The sequence below is a fragment of the Orycteropus afer genome, unplaced genomic scaffold (genome assembly GCF_000298275.1).
Source record: "Orycteropus afer afer isolate SDZICR_OR568_19922 unplaced genomic scaffold, OryAfe1.0 scaffold00097, whole genome shotgun sequence".
In the NCBI taxonomy this organism is placed as follows: Eukaryota; Metazoa; Chordata; class Mammalia; order Tubulidentata; family Orycteropodidae; genus Orycteropus; species Orycteropus afer.
This window is the reverse complement of record NW_006921684.1, coordinates 7421670-7431777: the sequence shown is the minus strand read 5'-3', so window position 1 is coordinate 7431777 and position 10108 is coordinate 7421670.

Genomic DNA, 10108 nt, shown 5'->3' with positions numbered 1-10108 from the left:
AGGATGTCATGCTTGGTAGGGTGGAGGGTCGACGAAAGAGGGGGAGGCCTTCACCGAGATGGATTGACTCGGTGGCTGCAATGATAAGCTCAAGTATAGCAGGGATTGTGGGGCTGGCACGGGATCAGGCAGTGTTTCGTTCTGCTGTGCATGGGGTCGCTATGAGTCGGAAACGACTCGACGGCACTTGACAACAACAACAACAACAACAATCCACTGTTGATATTTAGGTTGTATCTATTATGGGGCCATTATAAACAGTGACTTTATTAAAGTGTCTTTTGAAGACTATGTACATTTTTTTTTTCCTGAGGTTATATCTAGGAGTAGCTGGGTTCAGCTTTAGTAGGTATTTACAGTTTTCCAGAAATGGTTATACCAATCTGTACTCCCATCAACAGGGCATGATAGTCTTTCCAACTTGATATATTCTTTTTCATTTAACCATTCTGTTGGTGTGAAATGGTTTCCTACTGTTGTTCTAATTTGGATTTCTGTGATGACCAATGAAGTTGATCTGTTTTCATACATTTATGGACTATTTATTTATTTTATGTAGTCTTATTTAATCCTTTTTCCTATTTTTCTATTGGATTGTGTGTTCTATTTATTATTGATTTGTAGAAAATCTTTATCCTGGGTAAGAGTCCTATGCATTGTAACTGTCTTCTCTTACTCTATGGCTGTCTTTTCACTCTCAAAGCTATCTTTCAATAAAATAAGTTTTTAATATTAATATAGTCCAATTTACCAAATTTTGATGAAACACCAGTTATCTTTTATTTCCTTAATACATTTTAGCAGGTTTAATGAGATATACCAAAACCAAACTCACTGCCATCAAGTCGATTCTGACTCATAGTGACCCCTCCTTGGGTTTCTGAGGTGGTATCTCTATGGAAGTAGATTACCTAGTTTTCCTTCTGAGGAGTGGCTGGTGAGTTTGAACTGCCATTGGTCTGGTTAGCAGTCAAATGTCTTAGGCACTATGCCACCCAATGAGATATAGTTGACATTAAAAAAATTCACATATTTAAAATGTATAATTTGATAAACTTTTTGGAGTGATGAACCATGCTCATTATTTTGATTGTGGTGATAGTTTCTTGAGTGACTGTGTATGTCAGAACATTGCTTTAATAGTTCAATAGTATTTCATCCTGTGAATGTATTCTAATTTTTTTTCCCATTCTTCTACTGTTGTACAATGAAATTGTTTTCCTTTTTCTGCCTATTATTAAAAACAATAACTTGTGTTAAATGACATAGGGATTAAGCAGTGTGGATGAACAGAAAATAATGTGTGTGGTTTGTGGAAGACAATATATGCTAGATTGCTTGGTAATGCCATCATATGAGGAAAGGAGAACAAGAGTTTTATATGGGATGACTAGGAATAGTCAGTATGCTGTGCTACGGTAATGAGCTGTGATATGTTGTGATGTACAGTTCTGAAGTGATAAAATATGAAGCAGTATAGTAAGAGGTGCTGGCCTAGGGTGGTGACAGCTGCCTACTTCAGGAGAAACTGGCTGAAGCAGGAGAGAAATAATATTTTCTTCTTAAAAATATTTTTTTAATTATGAAGCTTTCAAGAATGAAAGAGTTGATTGCTCTGCCTTCAGAGCAGTAGAGCTTGATTATCACCAGAAGAGGGAACATACCACTATGAAGCTCAAATGGGACACATTTCTCTAAGAAATGGTAGAAACTCTCTTCTGGTGATTTCCCCCAGCCCACAGTTTGCCCTGCTTTTGCCACAGCACAAGGCATTATTAATCTTAAGAGTGGGCAAGTGATTTCTCATTGTATTTTTTATTACCTTGATCATTAGTGCAACCTTTCCTAAATGTTCATCTCTATGCATCACTTCATATTTGGGGATATGTTTTTCACACTATTATTTATCTAGAATTTTTTGTAAAAATATATATAACACAACATTTGCCTTTTCGTCATTCTCTATGTGTATGACTCAGTAAGATCAATTACATGAGCCTTATTGCACAGCCATCACCAATATCCATTGCCAGATTTTCCATCCACATAAACAAAAACTTAATGCTACCTAAACAATGACTCCCCTCTCTCCCCATCACTCCTGTTCCTGGCAACCACTATTAAACCCTGATCTATATATATTTGTCTATGCTAGGAACTTTGTATTAGTGGGATAATACAATATTTGTCCTTTTGTAGTTGACTTACTTCACTCAGCACAGCATTTTCAAGGTTCTTCCATGTTGTGCCAAATATCAGGACTTCATTTCTCTTTATGCAGAGTAGTATTCCATTTTATTTATTCAACTCCCTTTTTCACTTAAAAAAATATTTCTGTAAAAGGGAAACTAGTGAATACAGAGGGAAAACAAAGACATATGCAACAGGGTCAAGTAAGGGTGCCATAGGCAAAGAGCTGAGAAGATTGAGAGATGAGATATATGGTTGGGTGGGTTAGACAGGAGTAGGAAAGGGACTGAGGTAAGGATGGAAGGTGGTTTAAGAAAAAGCAGGTTGAGGAGACTCCAGGATGGAAATTGAGGCCTGGAGACTACATCAGGAGTGAAGAGAATTTGAGGGTGTGCCGAGAAAAGGGCTCAGGTGGTGTGGTGTTTAATTGTTTGTTGCTATCGAGTCGGTTCTAATCAGGGCAACCTCACGTACAACTACAACAGAAGAAAACATTGCCCAGTCCTGTGCCTTCTTCACGACTGCTGATATGCTCCAGCCTGTTGTGACCACTGTATACTCTGAGTGCCTTCCAACCAAAGAAGCTTATCTTCCACAAACCTATCTGGAAATATTCCACAGGGGAGAAGGCTGAGGTAGTGGGTGTTTAGGGACACCTTCAAATTAGAAATGAATCCTCTCTGGGCAAGGATATACTTAGAGTCTTTTCATTATAGAAGACAAACTTCAGAACACCAAGTCAGTGCCCACTTTTCTCTACGAAAATCATATTGTTGTAGTCGTTAAGTGCCTTCAACTCAAAGTGACCCTATGTAAAATAGAATTAAACACTGTCTGGTCCTCTGCCAGCCTCACAATCCTTGCTATACCTGAGCCCATTGTTGCAGCCACTGTGTCAATCCATCTCCTTGAGGGTCTTCTCCTTTTTCTCCGACCCTCCACTTTACCAAACATAATACCCTCCAGGGAATGGTCCCTTCTGACAATATGACCAAAGTAGGTGAGATGATGTCTGACTATTCTTACTTCCAAGGAGCATTCTGGCTACACTTTTTCCAGGACAGGTTTGTTAGTTCTTCTGGCAGTCCATGCTACTTTCAGTATTCTATGCTAACACCAAAACTCAAAAGCATCAACTCTTCTTCTGTCTTCATTATTCCTTGTCCAGCTTTCACATGTATATGAAGCTACTGAAAACACCATGGCTTGGGTTAGGCACACCTTAGCATTTGGAGATACCTTTGCTCTTCAGCACTTGATCGAGGTCTTTTGCAGCAGATTTGCCCAGTGCAGTATGTCATATGATTTCTTGACTGCTGCTTCCATTGGTGTTGATTGTGGGAACAAGCAGTATGAAATCTCTGACAACTTCAATCTTTTCTCCATTTATTGTGAGGCTGCTTATTGGTCCATTTGTGAGGATTTTTGTTTTCTTTATGTTGGGGTGTAATCCATACTGCAGACTGTAGTCTTTAATCTTCATGAGTAAGTGCTTCAAGTCATCTTCACTTTCAGCAAGCAAGGTTGTGTCATCTGCATATTGCAAGTTGTTAATAAGTCTTCCTCCAATCTTGATGCCATGTTCTTCTTTGTATAGTCCAGCTTCTCGGATTATTTGCTCTGCATACAGATTGAATAAGTATCATGAAAGGATACAACCCTGACACACTCCCTTCCTGATTTTAAACCATGAAGTGTCCCCTTGTTCTGTTCAAAAAGCAGCCTCCTGGTTATGTACAGGTTCTTCATGGGCACAACAAAGTGTTCTAGAATTCCCATTCTTCACAATGTTATCTATAATTTGTTATGATCCACACAATCAAATGCATTTGCACAGTCAATAAAACACAAATACACTTCTTTTTAGTATTCCTTGCTTTCAGCCAAGATGGATCTGACATCAGCAATGATATCCAGCTTACGTATCTAGTAGTTCCCTGTAAATATACTGCTGCAACTGTTTTTAAATTATCTTCAGCAAGATTTTACTTGAGTGTGATATTAATGATATTGTTTGGTAATTCCCACATTCTGTGGGATCATCTTCCTTTGGAATGGGTACAAATATGGCTCTCTTCTAGTCAGTTGCAATATTCAGCTATTCCTTGCCCTGTTTCCAACTTTTCTCCTGAAGGTGAAGTTTTTCAGTTGTCCCATTGTTTCAAGGATCCTAGCTGACACTGTTCTTTTGGTCATTTGTGAATGAATGATAAAGAGAATGTCTAAACTTTGCATCAGGTCTTAGTAAATATGGTGGGCTAATATTCTAGAGAAGGGAGCTAGCCATTTCACCCCATTTCATTACATTTATTTAGAGAAGAATTGTGGCCACTAGTAAAATTCAATCATACATAAATCTAATACATAAACCTGAGGGGCAATCTAAATGTTAGAAGCATTCATTTTTAAAAGCAAACTTGAATTTAGGCAAACCAAATTTTCAAGTACTACATGTAGTTGTTTCCTTGTTGCAATATGAAATCAGTCTATTTTTCTAAGAAAAATGTAAATGATTATTCATACAATTTACTTAAGAAAAATAGAAAATAATTCTGGTCTGTGAATCCCACCTGTTTATCAGGAGAAAGGGGAAAAATATTATATAATGATATGAGAGAGTTTCAGGTCAAGAAAACGATTTCCAAGAAAAACCTTTTATAAGTGTGTATTGTGGGGTAAGAGATCACAGGTGTTAATGATGTGATGTTGAAGGATGTATTGCAAGGTGAGCTGGGGATATCAGAATACACTGGAACTGGCCTGGGAGGGTTTGAGCTGCATGGGAAAACAGCTCAATGCTGCAGGGTTCTCTGTCTGATACCATGATAAATATTCTTGTTTTCTTTCCTGGAAGTAGAATTACTGGCTCACATAATTAACATTTTTTTTCTGTTGCATTTTATTTATTTTTTTAAACAGCTTTACTGAGAGCTAACTCACACCGTACAATTCACTTACTTGTGTGTATATTTCAATGGCTTTAGTGTATTTACAGAGTTGTGCAACCATTATAACAATCAATTTTAGAATATTTTCATCGCAACCCCAAAAAGCCCACATCTTTTAGTCATCATCCAAACCCCTCTTCTCCATCTCCAACCCCAACCCTAGAAAACTATTCATCTATTTCCTGTCTCCACAGATTTGCCTATTTTGGACAATTCATATAATCATACAATATATGGTCTTTTGTGTCTGATCTCTTTCACTCAGCATGTTTTCAAGGTTCATTCATATTGTAGCACATATCAGTACTTCATTTCTTTTTATTGCTGAATAAAACTGCAATATGTGGATATACCACATGTTGTAGGCTGGGTTCTCTAGAGGAGCAAAAACGGTGAAGTCTATATATAAATATATATAGAGAGATTTATTCAAAGAATATGGCTCATACAATTGGAAGGCTGGTAGGTCCCAAATCCATGAATCAGGCAGCAGATTGGAGGTTTCTTCTGAGTCATGTGGTTGTAGAGGCTGACGAACCTAAAATCAGCAGGTCAGGTGGTAGGCTACTGGTTCATGGGGTTGTGGGAGCTGATGAATCCAAAATCTGGCAGTCAGGCTGCAGGATGAAGGCTTCTCATGTTTCCAGAACCAGAGGTCAGAAGACAATGAGACAAATTCAGGATTGAGAAAGGGAGAGCAGGAGTTTTTCCAGAACATACATATATATTGGATATAGGCCACACCTCCAAAGAAACTCTCCTCACAACAGATGACAAAAAGGAGCTACATTACATAATGTCTGCTAAACCACTGAGAATCATGGCCTACCCAAGTTGACACATAGCATTAACCATCACACCACCTTTTATTTATCCATTCATCAGTTGATGGATATGAGGGTTGTTTCCGCTCTTTTGCTATTATGAACAATGCTGCTATGAATATGCATATACAAGTTTTTGTGTGGACATATTTCTCTTGGGTATATTTCTAGGAGTAGAATTATAGGATCATAAGGCAATTCTATGTTTAAGTGTTTGAGGAAGTTCCAGGCTCTTTTCCAAAACAGTTGTACCTTTTATATTCCTACCAGAAATATATGAGGGTTTCCATTTAGCCACATCCTCACTAACACTTGTTATTATCTCTTTCTCTGTTTATTGCCATTCCAATGGGTATGACTTGATATCTCATTGTGGCTTTGAATTGCATTTCCTTGATGGCTAATGATATCGGGCAGGTTTTCTTGTGCTTATTTGCCTTTGTATATCTTCTTTGAAGAAATGTCTATTCAGATCTTTTGCCCATTTATAAAATTGGATTATTTGTCTTTTTATTATATTGTTGTAAGAGTTCTTTACATAATTGTAGATACATGTCCATAATCAGATGTATGATTTGCAAATATTTTCTCCATTTCTCTGTTTTCTTTTTATTTTCTTGATCTTGACTTCGAAGCACAAAAGTTTTTAATTTTAGTGATGTCTAGCTTCTCTATTTTTCTTTTGTTGGTGACATTGAATTTAACAGTGTTGATGGAAGCACAGGACAGTCCTCCATAACCAGCTCCTGCCTACCTCTTTGGCCTCATCCTCAGCTCTTTCTTCCTTCTCTGCCTCTGGGCTTATCATTCTGCAGATCAATGTCTGAAGATCTGGGAATGTGCTACTCTTTCTCCCCTCTTGTATTGCTGCTCTGTGAATAGACATTCCTCGTCTCCCTCCATTGCATGCTCAAGCACCCTTTACTCCAAGAAGCTTTCTCAGACTCTGTTCTGCTTTAGGGACTGTGTTAGACATCTAGGGCTGCTATAACAGAAATCCCACAAGTATGTTGCTTTAACAAACAGAAATTTATTTTCTTACAGTTTAGGAGGTTAGATAGTTTGTATTCAGGATGCTGACTTTATTGTTGCTATTAGGTACCATTGGGTCAGTTCTGACTCATACCAAACCTAGATACAACAGAACAAACACTGCCTGGTCCTGTGCTGCCTTCACAATCATTTCTATGTTTGAGCCCATTGTTGCAGCCACTGTGTCAACCTATCTCATTGAGGGGCTTCTTCTTTTTCTCTGACCTTTTACTTCACCGAAGATGACATCCTTCTCCAGGGACTGTTGCCTCCTGATAACATATCCAAAGTACACAAGACAAAGTCTCATCATCCTCACGTGTAAGGAGTATTCTGTCTGTACTTCCAAGACAGATTTGTTCATTTTTCTGACAGTCCATGGTATCTGAATATTCTTCACCAACACCATAATTCAAAGGCATCACAATATGGCATTGGATTTCTTTTCTTTTATGACTTGGGTGAAGGTTTACAAAGCAGATTCATTTTCCATTCAACAGTTCATACATATTTTGTTTCATGACATTGATTGCAATCCCCACAATGTAGCACCTCTCTTCCCACTTCCTTCCTGTGGTTATTTTTCCCCTGGATCCTTTCCTGTGCATTCCAGCCTCTGAGAATTCTCCCTAAACAAATGTTGATTTCCCCCCCACACACACACCCTGGTTGATTGTTCTAAGGAGGGCACCTCCCTGGTGTAATTGTTCACCTCATGGGCTTGTCTGTTATTGAGCTGAAAATTAAGCCACAGAAGTGAATTCAGTTCCATGCCCTAAGGGTGACTAGGGGCCATAGTTGGAGAGGAGTGTGTCTCCAGTCTCTATCAGACTATTGAGCCTAGTCTTTTTATGATTTTGAGTTTTGTTTCTCATTTTCTCCCACTCTATGCAAGATCTACAATTTTGATCCTTTTCTGAGTGGTTGGTAGTGGTAATCAGGCCCCATCTACTTCTTCTGGTTTCAAGGTCGTGTAGGCTGAGGTTCCCATGGTCCACTAGTCCTTTGGATTAATTATTTCCATGTGTCTTTGATTGTCTTCACTCTTCTTTGTGCCAGATGAGGAGAGAACAATAGTTTCATCCTAGATGGCTGTTCACAAGTTTTTAACACCCCAGTCGCTACTCACCAAAGCAGGATGTAGAGGAATTTCTATATGTACTATGTTATGCCAATTGAGCTTGATGTCCCACAACCATGGTCTTGAGCCTGCAGGTCCAGCAACTCACTCCTTCAAAGATTTTGGTTGTGGCTAAGAAATTATTATAACTTTGGCACCTGCTACCTCTATTATATATATATGGACATTTTTATAGCATGTACAAATATGTATGTAGAAATATCATCTGCCAACCTATATATGGTAGTGGGTATATTGCCATTCACCAACCCATACCTATCACCCTACCTGTCTACCTATGCATCCACCTAGTTTAATATTGTTATTACTGTAATGCAGTATTGTGTGTGTAATAGTATCTACCTTTGTTGTCTGTACCTCTTGTGTACCTATCTGTGTCTTCCTTTCCCTTAGTGATATTGTGCTGGCCACCGCTTTTGGTATATTGTCCTTCCCTTCACCCAAATCAGTATGTGTCTTCCCTCTCCTCTCACTTCTCATCACTGGAAACCAATAAAGAAATCTCCTTCTGTGTATAAACATTTCCTTCACTTTTTATAATAGCGGACTCATTCAATATCTGTCCTTCTGTGACTGACTTATTTCACTCAGCAATTAGTCCTCCAAGTTTATCCAAGTTATGAGATATTTCATAGATTCTTCATGTTCTTTAATATTGCGTAGTATTCCATTGTGTGTATATACCATAGTTTTGTTACCCATTCATCTTTTGAAGCACTTAGGTTGTTTCCACTTCTTTGCTATTATGAATCGTGCTGTGATGAACATGGGTGTGCATATATGTATTCTTGTCCTAGCTCTCACTTCTTTAGGATATATATCTAGTAGTGGGTTTGCTGGATCAAATGGTATTTCTATTTCCAATTTTTAAAACAAGCATTATATCATTTTCCACAGAGGTTGCACCACTGTGCAGTCCCACCAGCAGTATATGAAAACTCCAATCTCTCCACACCCTCACTAACATTTATTGTTTTCTATCTTGTTGAACTTTATTATTATTGCTGGGGTGAGATGATATCTCACTGTTGTTTTAATTTTAATCTCTCTAATGGCTATTTCCTGTGCATCAGGCACTTAGTAAATATTCTGTAATGAATGAATAGACTAAAAGCTTTCAGAATTACAAATATCAGATTTATTCTTTCAGTTTTCAGTCTTTCTGTCTTGTGAAAAAAAGAGAAAAAACCCACATATTCTGCCATGTGTTATGTAAAATCGAATTGCTGTTGAGTTGACTCTGACTCATGGGAACTTCATGCTTGTCACTGTAGAAATGTGCTCCATAAGGTTTGCAATGGCTAATTTTTTGAAAGTAGATTGTTACATCATCTTTCCAGGTGCCTCTGGGTACACTCAAACCTCCAACCTTTCAGTTAGCACCTGAGGGTGTTTAACCATTTGCACTACCCAGGGTTACTGTATTATGGTTACCTGGGTCATGTTTTTTTTTTTTTTTTCCATGTAGTTTCATGATGTTTCTCTCCACCTTCATTTTCCCTGGAGTTTTTGGGACAGTGTCTTACACATAATAGATGTTTAATAAGCCTTTGTTGAATGAGTAAATGAATGAATGAAAGAAGCTGATTGCAAATCTCATTGGTGAGAATCAATCACACAAAGAAAGGATACATAATGGGTTGGAAAATAAATGGCAGAATTTTCAAACTAAATGAAGTTGACTTATAATACCTCCAGTACTTTGTTTCTAACTTTTTATCATGGGTAAATAAATACTGCCACATTTTTTAGTAGAGAAATTTGAAAACAAAACTCTTTCTAAATGAAAAAACCACTGACTACTACTTAACTCTTTTTTTTTTTTTTTGAGTTTTATGGTATGTGATTTATATCTCAATTAAGCTGTTTTTGTTTTTTTTTTTTCCTTTTTTTTTATTAGGATTTGGGTGAAGATTTACAGAGTAAATTCACTTTTCATACAGCAGTTCACATATACTTTGTCTCATGTCATT